Source organism: Stegodyphus dumicola, chromosome 9 (genome assembly GCF_044657685.1).
Source record: "Stegodyphus dumicola isolate Sdum_Otavi_A_Nest chromosome 9, ASM4465768v1".
In the NCBI taxonomy this organism is placed as follows: domain Eukaryota; kingdom Metazoa; phylum Arthropoda; class Arachnida; order Araneae; family Eresidae; genus Stegodyphus; species Stegodyphus dumicola.
The window spans coordinates 76,853,471-76,869,162 of NC_140776.1; the positions used below are offsets into that span (position 1 = coordinate 76,853,471).

A 15,692-nucleotide genomic window follows, 5' to 3' on the forward strand; every position below is an offset into this window, starting at 1 on the left:
CAAAATTTTACTTCGTGCGTACAAAGACGGGGCAAAAGTCTCAACTACGATATCTGTGCCAATCTGAAGAGGTACGCGTCATTTTTAAAAACAACAAAAATGAAAATACGCGGGTTTCCTCCATTTTTTTCCTACATATTTTTGACAGATTGCACCTTTTATTACATAATATTAATTCTAATATTATTTTTGTTTTTCAAACAGTAAAATATAACTTAAAAGTGCTACGCATCTAAAATTGATAAAATTCCAATATTTTCAATTTTTTTTTTTTTTACTTTCTCTGTCTAATTTAAATTTTATTTCCTATTTATTAGCATTTATCCTCGAAGATAAGTTCTCCTATCAGCGCAAAAATTTGATCTCATTTTATGTTAATATTATTACAAATTACCCCACAACCTGCGGTTATTACTTTAAGTATCCACTAAATTCTCGAAGGAGTTGCTACCTTGCAATTAGCTATTCCATACCAGATCCTTGCACCTACTTTGGTTCGTGATACGCTTAAAAAAACAAAAGTTTGGAGGGCTGGCAACCTAATTTCAGTTTAAGATAAACGAGATAATCGCTCTGTTAAATTCCCTGCGGAAAATTCGTGGTATTTCCAAGTCTGAACCGTTTTCTTTGCCAAGGCAATTAATGTTATGTCGCCATGCATCTATACTTTTTAACGGGTTTAAAAATTCTCATTTAAAAATAGTGGATTTGGCAATCGAATTTATTTTCTCTTATATTGGGAGCTTTTTAAAGTTAATTATGATACATCATATGGCCTATTTACCGTAATTAAGTGAAAATAGTGTTATTTTTTACCTAAATTTAATATGATTTACAAATGAAAAAAATTTCATCATAATTCAGAAAATTATAATAAAAATGTCAAGATTTATAGCTGGATCACTTAATAAAACACGTGATCGAAAAATACTCACGGGATTACTATTTTCTAAAGCTTCGTACAACGTATTTGTATGGTGTCTCTCTTCATGAGTCATAAATTCAAAGATCGTTTCGTTTCAGGAGTCAAGGTTGGGAGAGCATTAGAATTTCAAATCAAAATTTCAAGAGTTCACAGAACATAGAAATAACATTTATTAACGATAAACTTATATTACTTCCGCCTATAGCGGCCATGAAACATAATCAAGCATCAAATAAATACGACATGCGTCATTCTTCATGTTCAAGCGTCAAGTGATATATTTTTCATCGGCGCGCATCAAGAGCGCCACCTATCTACCAAAAAGACGGAACAGTATTAAATAAAACAAGAAAATTAAATTCTTTAACATAACAGTTTCAAAATATCATCAATTTTGACTAATGGTTTTCAAACTGGATTTAATAGCGGTTTAAATTACAGCAAAGTGCATTACTCGTTTTTAGAAAGTAATAGAAAAAAATTAAGCGGCTAAAATATACAAGAAGTAATATTAATAACTTTATGTATCAACAGCGATATTAATTTATCATGTTATTGTTGATGAAATAAAAAATTAGTACTATTAAAATCATCATTGAAGCAAAAGACTGATTCATATTATTGTGTTAAGGTTTTCAATCAAATTTCCCACAAGAAAAAATTTATACTATTCTAAAAATAGTGTTCATTGCATTAAAAGCTGAGGCCGTAAAAGAATTACCAGATTCGTCACGTTAGCAAAACCCGTGATCAGAATTTTGCCGTAATATATACTGCATAGTTGAGGCAACATGAATCTCCAAAAATTCTTATTTTTGGAGATTCATTGGATTCATTCAAATGGATTCTTCTTGTACACTGTCAAGCAAACTTGTAACTTAGTAAATGGATAACTTGAAGTAATGCTAAAGATAAAGTCTCGGAAAGTTGAAGAGTTTTCCCTTTCTTTTACGATATGAATATCTTCTGTTTCTGTTGGGGATAATACGAATATCTTCTGTTTCTGTTGGGGCATTTTTTTTAAGCTAGCTTATAGTTTGCTTTTAGATTTCAGACTAGTGTAAAAACTTTAAATCAATTTCTCAGAACGTATTAAAAACGAATTAGTGAAAGTGTTCTAAAGAAACTTAAGGTAATAGATCTTTTACTGCCGATAAATATCAAACTCTAACTTTATGAGTAACACTGAATAAAAAAATCACGAGCATAGTTCTGATGATAATTTCATCTGAACATTAAAAGATTTGATTGAATAAAGGTTGAATAATGAGATTTATTCGTAATAAAATAGTACAATATTATAAATCAGACGCTGTTAAATCTTGGTGTCGGCATTGCAAAGAGGTTCGAGATTTTGAAGTTTTCAAGAGGTGCGACAAAGAAGGATCTATATTCCACGAATCGTCATGCAGCTAGCTGCCCTTGTTGTGGAGCAAGAAAAGTTTGATAGCTTCTGCTGCAGCTTTCAACGCAATTAAATGTAGTAATTAGTTGTATATATATTAGAATCAATAGTTTTCCATCGCATGAATCTTCATCTGAATTAGGGGTTTTAAACTCTTTTGTGAGTGACTTAAGCAGCTAGCATTTAGACATAACATATAAAAAAGGGTGTTTGTACTAGTAATTTATAAGTACCTCTGTATTTCCGTTCATTATAAGCAAGCAGAAACTTGTAACACCTCTAATTGGATAACATAGCGCCATTATCAAGTTATACTGTATAGCAGTTCTCTGAATTGCAACTTCGTTTCTAAACCCTTTTGTTATCGATGTAAATTTTAATATGCAAATAATTTTATTTTTGTTAATATTAAAAACGTGCCGTATAATGGAAATTCGTGCATGATGTTTCATATGCGTAGTTTCAACGTCTGATATCTGATGTATTCACTTCCCTTCAGCAAGAATATAATCGGTCATGGTTTGACAATCGGAGACAGAACGGCCTTCGGGCTGTATGTCAGCCATTACACTGGGCGAAACTATAATTCATCTGATTTGTTTTATTACTACCATGTATCCTTCGTTAGACAGCTTCCTCCACGCACCTGACGACGACTCAAGTGTATCAGCGGCCTATTAAGTAACTCTTCTTTGTGAAGTGAAGCGTTTAACGATCATAACAATAGAAGGCAGTGTTATCTCGTCTTCTGATTAGAACTTGTGTTTTGTGAAATGCATTCGGGTGGTAGAATGATGGTAATACTATCTGCCAATTGTCCATACGCATTAAGTTTGGACTGTGCATAATGGCAAATACAAAAGAAAAACTTTTCTAAAGAATGGATTGCGTGTTGAATTCAAAAGCATCTGACAAAATCAAAGCAGAGAATGTTGAGCATCAGCGCGTGTCTTTTTCTAAAGGAAGTACATTTTCACTGATTTGTTTCTGAAGATCCTGGTATGGATCGTGTATCCAGTAAATGCTTATATTGACTTCGCTTGGTGACTTGATGGCACATGCAGTGACAGTAGAGTGATAAATGAGCAGTTCCTTGGAGAATAGCTGTGAAGAATGCTGATTTAATTAATCTCTATAGATGTAATTTTTTTTTTACTTCTCAACAAACACTTGACGTTCAATTTAAGTAAAAAGGGAAAATTGCGATCGTTATAAGATTTCCGAAAATCCATTAAAGTGAATTTGCATTTAATGATTATACTACATAGCTCTTTTGCCAATTCATGACTAAAGATATGAATATGTATATGTATATATAAACCAATAATTCATAGTAATTTATAATAAGAAAACTTTCCATATACCATCTCCAAGGAACAGAAAGTCAGTTTAAAACCATGAAGGGAAACCTTTTTAGCCAGCGTTTTAATTAGAATTTTAAACTAGTATTTTCTAGACTTCTTTTGTTTTAAAAACATAAAAATAAAAAACTGTTAAGAAAAATCTTTAATCGCAAAAATACCAAAATCAAAAGTTAAAATTTTAAGCATTGAAAAAGTAGCTATATATGTATATAACGTATACCCTCTTCCGTTCTATCTCCTCTTAAAATGCTGATAATTATTAAAATGATAGACGTTTGATAAATTACTCAATCATATAATAAAATTCAGTAAAATATTATCTCATAAAAAATTTAAATAGAGTGTTAAAATTAAAAGCATTATTACTTATCCGTAATTTGAAAAAATAAAAATCTCATCATTGCAATTTAAATTCTAATTTTTTTTTTTTTTTTTTTTACTTAAATTATCTCGTAATTTTAACCACTTTTTTTTATTTTGAAACTTTGCCACAGTTAAAAGGAACAGTGCGTGATTATACTTTTGTAGTGACTCCTGTCTTAGATGCGCATTCCTGTAACTGCTATTATATAAAGTAACTGTAACTATTATATAAAGTCCTGTAACTGCAACCACATTATATAAAGAAAATCAAAAGATTATATTTTATAATGCCCTTTCTCTCCTGCTACAAATCTAAAGCAACTCTTTAAGTTAATCTGCATCCAACTTACTGCTTAGTATCTTTCTAAAGGTCCAACTGAAATTCAGCTTAATTTAGCTCAATTTTCCTTCCATTATTGTAAATCTTAGCACATATTCACGTGTTAGTCATACGCGAATACTCTTATTGCACTCAATGTAACAGAGATGTCATTAAATTGTACATACGCTATGGTTTAGTGATTACAACATTAAATCAACCTCAAGAACTTAATGACACCAGTTCCAACAGCGAATGGTATTTCAGTTCAGATTTCTGATGTGCATCAAATCGTACAGATTAATTTTTTATATAGCTTGTTAAGAGTGAATTTATACCCCAAAACTATAAAATTAGTGCTTGGCCTAATTAGAATTATTTAAATACGAAATTTAATTTCTTTCTAATGTAAATATCTATCGCAGCACCATTAAAAAAAAGAGGAAGAGAGAGTCTTAAAAACATATAATAAACTCTTAATGAAAAGTACAGTTAAATGAACGTAACCATGTCCCTTCCTGCATGGAATAGTTTTTGTCTTTTCATTGTCTCTTTAACTCTTCAGTTAATTCTTTGATAAAATATAAATCTTCTTTTCTCTTTCTTTTTCGAAATAAAACATGCAGAACTGGAATAAATTTCGAGCTCTTTTTATGGTGAAAGAGACTATCGTTTTGGTGCATGAGAAATAAGCTTCCTCATCAGTTCGGAAAGATAAATTGCTGAGAAAAATTTTTATTGTTTCTGACGAAGTCATGACAATGTTCAAAATGGATAATATTAAGTGAACATTTTTCACCTGGCATACATTGCCTGAACTATTTGGCAATGCCAGTTTCTCCGTGTACTAACATTTTAATAATAACAGACATATCAATGTAGCTACTTTGATTATTTGAAGTAGGGAATAGCATACGACAACTAATTGTCTCACATGAAGTCACGCTAGAATTTATGATTCACGTGAGACAGCCATAAGATATTAAACGCTATGCGTGATTTTATCAGGAGGTAGATTACAAATGAAACAATATTCTTCAATGTTTGAGCACAAAAGCATCATAATAAAAGTAACTCTCTTTAAATAAAAGCAACTGAGTACCTATTTTAGCGTCTGAAAAGAAAAACGAGAGTAGAAAAATGACAGGGAGATTTCTTGAGTACAAATATTGTTGCTAGCATGAAATTGCTACGAAAATGAACTTTCTAATCCTTGCAAACTAAATGATTTCACTCGCTCTATTTATTTGCAGCATAATGATACTGCTAGTCTATTATTTCGTCACCGAGTTTCTTGTTTACTCGTCTTTATCATTTCACGTTCTGTTCTGCTTGTTTTTTACCTTTTGCTTTTTAGGCGGCAAAAGTATTGCAATATGTGTAAGGAAGAGAGTAATTTTAAGAAATGACTGCTGTGGTAAGACTGCTTTTAAGCATTTGTGAGAGAAAAAAAAAAAAAAAAAAAAAAGGAGATAAGCTTGCTTCCAAAAATCATCAACAAGAGCACTTAAGTTTCATTGATAAAGTTATATTGCTTTTGCGTACAATCTTTTCATAAGATTTATTAGCAGCTTTTTAAACGTACCAGGAAACAAAAACTAATAAAGCTAAAAAAATAAAGTAAACGATTATGTAGCATTACCCATAAGGAGACTGCATAAAATAAAAATAATGCTATTAATCTTCATGATTATTATTCTGTGACAAGTTTTCATATTAAAACTTTGGACTGTGACATTCAATTAGTGTTTCATACAGTTAGTAAATTAGATATAAAGAAGATATTTTAAAACCTTGTGTGTTCAAATTTCACATCAAACGGAAATACTATAGTCTAAATTACTTTAAATGGGAGATAACTATGGAATTAAAGCGGAAAATGAAATTAAAGTACAAAAAATAACTGCATTTTTCGATCCATGATTTAGAACACATAATACCATCGAAAACCTAAATTTTGAAATTGCATAGCTACACTCTGCAATCAGTGTTGAACACAATATGCAAATCCTACGAATGTTTTGCCTACGGCAAATATTACTATATATGGTTTTTAGAAGAATAAAACAGAGAGTAAGATAAAATTGGTTAAACTGGTGTTTTATGTTGCAAAAAAATAGTAGGCTTTTCGGAGTGGAAAATGAAATATAACAACAGTGTCCCGATTTGAAACACAAATTCTCCAGCTGCTAATTGGATATGCTAATCATTTACATATTACATTTTAATTTAAATACTAATTTAAAATTTCATAAATTTTTAAATAAAATTGACTTTTTAAATTTAAAACACCGAAATTTCAATATTTATAATCATTCAAAGCATTTTTTTGTAATTGGAAGTATAGGTTTATGACCAACGATAACAAAAATAAAGAGGACTGCATATGGCTTTTGTGGTCACTGTGTCCGCAACAGATTTGTATATACGTTACTTACTATATACGTGCAGAGTCCAGGTAGGTTAACTTCTGTCTGGATACAGGAGTAGCAAGAAGCTACACAGAAGAAGGTTTCAAACCCCTTGATCAACTGTTTAAAATTTACAATGCGTCAACTCAAACATTAACAAACTTCGCCTCTACTTGGGCGGTAACTGAAAGTCGAATAATTAAAAATGAAAAGTTGAAATGTTTAACAAGTGCTAGACTAAGCTAGTGGCAGTAAGGCAATGCAATTAAGCCACTAGAACCAGCAATAAGCAAACGTAGACGGCAGCTAGAGCCTAACTCTTCTTTCCTCCTATCGAAACTCAGCTTTTAACTACTTCCTTCAATATATAAAATTTGCATGCGTTCACGCGCGCTACAGCATTTAACTATTCTAGCACTGACAATTAGGGAAATTAAGGTTTTTGAAAAGTCTGAACTTAAAATTTAAAATGTTAGTTAAAATAAATACAAATCCCTACACATGGAAAAATTACACTAGTCTCAGCGGAACATTTTCTTCTATCACAGTATTGTTTTAAAAATTCGGTGTTTGTCTAGAAATCTAATATTTATCAACAGAACATTTCAAATATAAAATTTTACAATTTAACAAGCCAGTAAAAACAAATATATATTGCACGGGGTTCAAAACACGGCCAAGAATGCATGCTGTCAGCAAAATACTCATACAGTTCAATATAAAGCTATTTCCGTCGAACAATAATTTCGGGAAGTGTTTAAGACAATCACTGCTAAAGTGGATCTAGAGATGAGTTAAGAAAGTCGTCCGTATAGACTCTAAAAAAACTCTCAGCACAGAAATGCGAATGATGGATGATAATGGGAAACACGAGAGCAAGCTGGGTAAAGAATGGCATACACATGTCTGAGTTCCTGAGGCTAATGTACTCTTTCCATCCCATTAAAAACTGACCGTCATCGTTTCATGAATGAACAACTCCCTACGAATGAGGACATAGTCCAATTCCAGAGCCAAACAGCGAATCTGCAGTTCGCTGGTAAGGAAAAAATACTATTGTGGCCTCGAAAAAGCTACGGGAGGAAACGCAATTTTTTATGAGCCATTATTCAAGCCGTTTTTAAAAAGTAAATAGTACTCAAGCAAAGCTTCGCAATTGAAGATGTCTTTTCGCACTGAATATTTAGTATAAAATTTCCACATAATATATTCACGATAATATTAGTCATAAATACCGTGAGAAAATAATACAATGCTACATTCACCTCCATTTTCATTCTGTCCAGCTATTTAAGCTAGCATTAAAAAACATTTTTAATTTCATAATGTAACATCTATTGGAATTTCCTGTCTTCTAAGTATGGCTGAGATAATTGTTTATTTCTTTTCTGCAAAGTGTGATGAATGTGGAAAAGAAGATCAAAGTTTATAGTTAAATACGGATGAGTATCTCTCGGATGTTCTTACTGCTAAGTTTGAATAGAATGAGTATATACAACAGAAAATTAATATTTTGGTTCCAGTTCGATTTACGATTGCGGAATAGATAGATTTGCTTAATTGCATTCGTAGTTCTTCCTGTGATAATATAAATATGAAACAGAGCTCATTTTAAATGTCTTCTAAATCGATCTTTTCTCTTTTGGCACGCAGATTCTAGCGATTTGTTATAACAAATTACCAAATTACTCCTAAGAAAAAAATTTTTGTAAATATGATTTGCTTTATTGTGAAATCATTTTTTTAAATACGAAAGAAGTCAGACTGTACATCAGCCTTAGATGGCAATCTGAACCATTAAAACATGTGTGGCTTAAACAGGACCCATCCAGCGTTTGTAGTAAGTGAGATTAAACAAACTAGATCCTTTATTATCTAATTTCGTTCGTTTATTTCATATAATTTCATATTTTCCTAACATTATGGAATTAAAATCACCGATGTTTTATACCTAAACTATAATGTTGTATGGTAGACATAAATATAATACAAATACAAAAATACCCTCAGATGATGTGATAAATGGAACCAATAAAAAGACCGTAGGACGGATTCGGTTAAGTCAGAGTCTTAATTTTGCTTTCTGTCCTATTTTAATTAAGCAGAAGAAAATTATGTAACAAAGAACGTAGGTTTTGTACATATCAGTACAAAACAAAACTAATATAAATAAATGTGCTGAATAAAATGGAGTAAATGGAGTCATTTCGATGCTGATGACTTCATAAAATTTAACAAACTCCTCTATAACACAATTTATAATTATAAATCAGGGAATAAAAGAAGGAATAGAAACATCAAAATCTGTTATTTGCTTTTCTGTACCACTTCTGTTCTGAACCAAGAAAACAGTGAGTGCGCTGATGTATGCGTAAACGTAGAAAAACTGCATTGTCTGGAAACTCTGCTATAAATTAACTCTAGTTTTTAAAGAGAGGTGTGAAGTTTTAAAGCAGTTAGAATAAATTATTATGCTTTGAGGCATATTACTTCTTTAAAACCAGTTCTAATATGTACGCAGAATAACGTTTTGTTTCTGAATGATTCGACAGTTTCAAATGAAAATTAATTTCAAGCATAAATGTGTAAAATAAATCAGAAAAAAACAACGCACCAAGTTTGCATAAGTCGAGATATGACCGTTCGTTAGTCACATTCTGAAAGTAAGATGGCTGCTAACTCTATGAAAGTTATCTGGAAAAAAAATATGCCAAATATGCCACTACAGTATTCTAATATTTTATATCTCTAAAACCGAATTTGAAATTTCCCGTCTCTAATAACGAACAAAAAATAAATTTTGAACATCAGATTCAATTTTCACTTTACATGAATTTTGTAAAGCTATGAATTTTAGAGGGGATAAATAATTAGCTTCATGTACTACCTTTATCACATGCCACATTCATCTAAATACCTATAAATATGATTTTTTGTATTTCCAGGATTTAATATTAACAATTTCTATGGTTTAAAAACAACATCGAGATTGACAACAAACTAATAAATAATGAAAACTGAAAAACAAATCTTCGATGGAACCAGTTCAAAATATAATCATGGTTGGTCTAATTCGAAAACAAGCGAAATAAGATATATTTTTATCTCGTAAAAGAAGTTATTATTCGGTATTAAAATTCAGACACATTTTCATTAACATTGCTCGTAATTAAAGAGTTTATTTAAAGAGTTATTTATTTATTATTATTTACAAAACAAAATATAAGAAGTCCGAAAATATTTTCCATTATCTCCAGAAAGCGCAATTTGACGAAAACGTATTCTCTCACAGATTCATTATATTTAAATTCTACAATAGTCTGACCACGGAGCTACTCACAGCGCACCAAATCGTTGTTCAATGAGTATTAGTCCATATATTAGTGGAGGAGCTGATAACTCATCAGAAGCACTAACCACATATCAGTCACTCTCAGAGGCTTTGTTCAGGATGCGGTCTAATAATCACAGGTAATCGGATCCCTCATACCTGAGCATGCATAATGATGTACTGGTAATAAACCGCATACCTATCTCTTCCTGCGTGATCTGTCTAACGATAAATCGAACTCGCAGAAAGGAAAAACACTTGAAGCACAGAAATAGATGAGCCAGAAGGTAATCAATGAGTAACAGAACATTTAGAATTTAGTAACTCAGTATAAACAGAGAAAGGTAGTTTTTCTAAAGATAATACCAGGAACTAATACTGTAGTATTTGTTTCAAAACTAAGCCGAAACAGTTTTGTAACCCTGGGAAAAGCTGAAGATTTCCCAAAGTTTTCTCAAACTTATTTGCCTTTCATTTCACATTTATGAATTATGCAACTCCTTGACTTTCAACACTTATTGAAGAATACTTAATTTGAACTAACTAACAGCTACAGGCGTTTAATTATTATTATCTATATATATATATATATATAAAGAAAAAAGTATGTGTGTTTGTTTGTCCGCTAATAACTCAGTCGCTACTATAGCTATCGTCACCAAACTTTCTACAATTCTTTCCTGGGTTCTGGAAAAGGTCGACGTCCCCTTTTTTTTCCAAAAAAGAAGCTAAAATCAGAGACATTTAAAAAACGCTTAAAACGCTAATTTTCGCTCTCATTTTCCGAGTGGCAACAGTTGCTGATATCAGCAACAATAGCAACAGTGATATATCAGCAATAATGGCTGCGTGCCATTGTTGCTGATATAATGAGAGAAAATTACTTTATTTTTCTATCGAAATTTTTATGCGGTTTCCATATCGCACAAAATAATTCATTTTGCTCAAAATAATGCTATATTTGTTTTTATTTTTGCTGACCCAAATGGCAATTCCATATGTCATATGGGTATATGTACCATTTGATTCTATTATTATGTTGTCGGTGGTGGTACATGTATTGAATATTACTTTGTTTCTTTGGTATTTTTTATGCATTACAATGACGCATCATATGCCTTATGACGTGTAATATGCTATTATACGAATTTTCAAATGATCCCATGAGTAAAATAATACATTACTTTGAATCTAACTTAACTGGCATCGGGTACTTCCACTAGGAAATATATATAAAAGCATGTTATTCTTGAGCCACAAAATTTACATATAGACACTAAAAATTTTATATATATAAACAAAATTTAGATACAGACACTTCTCCCGGATTCGAACCGGCCACTTCGATACCCCAGTTGGCTCCCCTAACCACTATATCGTCTGGGAGACCCAACTTACTCGTACACGTACTCTCAAGAATAACATGTTATTAAATCCAACATTAACTGAACTTCCTTGAATCAAAACAATGAAAGAAAAAATATTGAATCAGAAAGATCAAACTTTAGATGCCTTTAATCTGTCCTAAGTTAACTTCTTTTATAATCTATAATAGAGGTAAATATGTATTACGATATAAACAACTGATCTATATACATTACATTTGCGAAAACTTTTTTCAGATGACTTTCAAGTGTCTACAGTTATTTACTTGTGAAAATTTGCTTTGCACTAAAAGGCTTAATCTGAAAGTAAATATATACCAAAAATGGAAGCACCAAAGATTTCAATAAAATTATAAGATTTCGATGCATGCTTAAGTGCATTTTTCCATTCTATGAAAAAGCGGCTGATCTTTACAATATGGTAACTGGTAGTTTGGCGACATTTTGGAGGCGATAAAGGTTACTACCTGGGACTTTGGTAATAATGTGAGCAGTACTCAGTTCCGATTACGCATTATTTTGTGTGAGGGAAATGAGAGATCATGTGATATGTCATGTGATATTAATGGACGAATTACGGTTCTTTAATCGGAAAAGGGGGGAAATCGGGAAAAAATCTGGAAATTTTGTATTTGCCTTTATTCTGTGTTGTGTGAAACAGTGTTCGTTAACTTTAGGATCCCATGGCTCTAACTAAAGTGAATTCGAAATGCGTATTTAGTGGGATTGAAAGGGGTAATAAGTGTTTCTTTAAGGTTGTGCGAGATAGAAGTAAAGATGTTTTATTAAGTTATTTATTTTACCTGGTACCTTGGTGTGAACTATAAGTATGATTTTAAAGATCCTGAAACGGAAATAAGAAAAGTTTATCGGACACGTAATCAAGATTCTGAAGAAGAATAGGTAAGTTAGTATTTTTAATTATTTGAGGATATTATTTTTATGCATTGTTCTAAATGTAAGGTGGAAGTAAAGTAATTTGCGTAAACGTGCATGGAAATAATTTAAATATTTGACACTAAGTATTTGTAACCATTTGTAATGAAGTAAAGGTATGAATTAGTTAGTGACGTTTGTAATATACTAGATAATGTAGAGGTAAAAGTTTTTGGATATTTTATTTATTTTATACGGGGAAATGTTCATATTTGGAAAGGGTATGTACTTTTTCGCGATCAGGTAATTTCATATATGCTCTTTTTACCGGGTTTAAAGATTCAGAAAATTGTTATGCATTTTCGTGAAATTTTTCTAATTTATGAGAAAAAAGCAGTGTACATGGATATAGTGAAACGTGTGCGCAATGCCATTTTTGTGCAATTCTGGGATGTTTTTTTAAGTAAAAATAAGTCGACGTGTGCATGGTTTAGTGATATTTTAATTAAATTATAGTTATTTTGTGAATTTTATGTTTGTAGGAATTTGGTATACGTTTAAGTTGAAGTAAACGTGCATGGAAATAATTTAAATATTTGACACTAAGTATTTGTAATGCTTGCGGTATGAATTCGTAGGTGACGTGTATAATATAATAGATGATTTAGAGGTAAAAGTTTTTGGATATTTTATTTATTTTATATGTGGAAATGTTCATATTTGGAAAGGGTATAAACTTTTTCGCGATCAGGTAGGTAATTTTATATATGTTCTTTTTACCGGGTTTAAAGATTCAGAAAATTGTCATGTATTTTCGTGAAATTTTTCTAATTTATGAGAAAAAAGCAGTGTACGTGGATATAGTGAAGAATGTGAGCAATGCCATTTTTGTGTAATTCTGGGATGTTTTTTTAAGTAAAAATAAGTCGGCGTGTACATGGTTTATGTGTATGTGTTATTTTGAAAAACGCGTAAGGAGTATGGTATTGTGCACTTTTTCCCAATTTTGCAGTGAATATTTGTCATGATTAAGCAGTTTTGTTAGATAAAATTTCTAGCATAAGTGTAATTCGGCTAGTAGCTTGTTGGAAGAAGTGTTCAGTAGATAAAAAGAAAAGAAACATGTCTTTACTTCGTGAAGACAAAATGGCGGCGGGAAAAAAAAAATAGAGGGTTGCTGTAGGAGAGTTGGTCAGCAAATTTTCGCCCAAAAAACGCCAAGTTACCATAATGTAAAGATCAACCGAAAAAGCTTAATATAAACTTACTGTTACTGGTACTATTTTCCAGAATAATTTTTTTTTAAATGGAAACTTTGTTTTTAAATGGCATACAATATTTTTTTTCTAATTTCACATTTTTAATAAGTTATATAATTTTGCAAATATTTATGCGTTTAAAATACGTTGCTATTAATTTCTACGTTAATATAAATTTTCATTTCCCGTAATAGTTAAAATTGTTTATTGTGATAAAAATAATAATTCAACTTTTTTGCTTTCTTAATTAAATATGTTTATATGTGGCTTAAACGGAAATAAAAAATAACAGAAAAATTCTAAACATATAGAAGAATGAGATTATTGTCGAAAATGGTGTATATAAAAGTTAAGCATTTCCGACTTTCATGTAAATACATCTCACCATGAGCTATCCGAAAATCTCTGTTATTTAAAATGACAATTTTAATTGTTAATAATCTTTCTAACTTGAATAAATGAGGACATACTCTATGTCATAACAAAAAATTTTCATGAAAAGGAATTAAGTTTTCTACTAATTTAGTAAATTCAAATCGCTTATTCACCAAAACATTACATGGCATTTTCCCCTGGTAATAATTATATTTTTTTATTAATAATAAATAATCCTTTCTTCGCTGTGGTAATAAAATGTAAAAAAAAAATATGGTAAGTGAATTTGACTGATAAAAGATTGATTCTTAAATGTCAACCTAAGAGTTATTATTAAATAAATTTAACATTCAAACTTTAAGATAAGGATTATAATGAAGCTTCTAGTTCCAAGTTCTTCCATTCTATCTATACATAAGGACACATGCCACAGACTAATGAATCATAATACCTCTGTTAGAAGCATAACAGAGCCTCATAACTTTCCCTGTTTAGTAGGATATATACAGTTCACAGTATTTTTTCTCTCGCAGAAGTTAATGCACAGAAGAAAATGCATGTTACTTTAAAAAAAGGAACATCATTCTTTCCACAGAATTAAAAACCCGTTAAAAAGTTATTTATTTACTCTCTCTTCAAGCAACTTCGAAAAAAAAAAGAGAAGGAAAACGCTGAAAAAAATTAAATACCGGTAAATAAAGAGAAAAAATATGAGCTTTCTTTTAAAAGTAAAAGAACTATACTTTATACATTCTTCTTCGACTTAAAAGGGAACATATATTTTTCAATATTTCACTTTTTCTAATAAATTATAAAGGATAATGCCCCGTACAAAATGGGATATATTTAAGGAAATATTGCATGTTTTCTGCAAAATTGGTAATGAACGAATAAGCAAATAAAGCAACTGCCTCAGGTTATTATTAGTCCAAAGGGGCTTTGTCCCTGAAGGACTATTGTTTTCGTTTTGCGATTTTGCGTCGATTCGCTACAAACGGCGAATCACTTTTAAAACATTTGAAACGAAGCATTATCGCCCTGTATTATATTTAAAGAAATTAAATAATGAAAAATCTGCATAAATGTATGTATATTTCTTGCATTGTGATAAAACAACGGTACATAGAGCCATCGAATTTTGAATGACGTAATCCTCCTACGAATATGGGCATGCAGAAGACCAAATTTGAAATTTGGAATTCATTTTATTATCGATTTCCTATTTTGTAAAATTTCCTATTTTGTTTTATTATCGATTTCGTATTTTGTAAACGAATTTTAGATCAACAAACTCAAGGATTTCAAAGCGAGCAATGGCAACGTTGTACAGGAAAAACATTTTTATCTTTAGCGCGCGAGTCTCTGTATCGGAAATTCTAAAGATGTGCTCATTTTAAAATTATTTTGCGATATTGCTGTTGAACTGAATTTTATGGTTTAAGTGCGAAGAACGTGATATTTAATAAATAAATGTAGCACACAAAATGTTAAAAAACGCCCCTTTGGACGTAATTTAAAATCTGAAACATTTCGGATTTTTTCCTCTTGATTTTTTTTTAATAATTTTTTTAAAATTTTTCTAGCAGTTCCTTGTCTTTATTTACTTTCTGTAAGTTATTTTTAATAACTCTTATATACTTCATATTTACGAGAGTCTTTAAACATTTTATATTTACATT

At 30.7% G+C, this 15,692-nt stretch overlaps 1 protein-coding gene across 6 annotated transcripts in view; it reads right to left on the reverse strand.

Moving 5' to 3' along the window:
* LOC118193931 (rho GTPase-activating protein 45-like) overlaps window positions 1-15,692 on the reverse strand; it is a 341,239-nt gene that overhangs the window by 178,041 nt on the left and 147,506 nt on the right. The window lies entirely within an intron of this gene.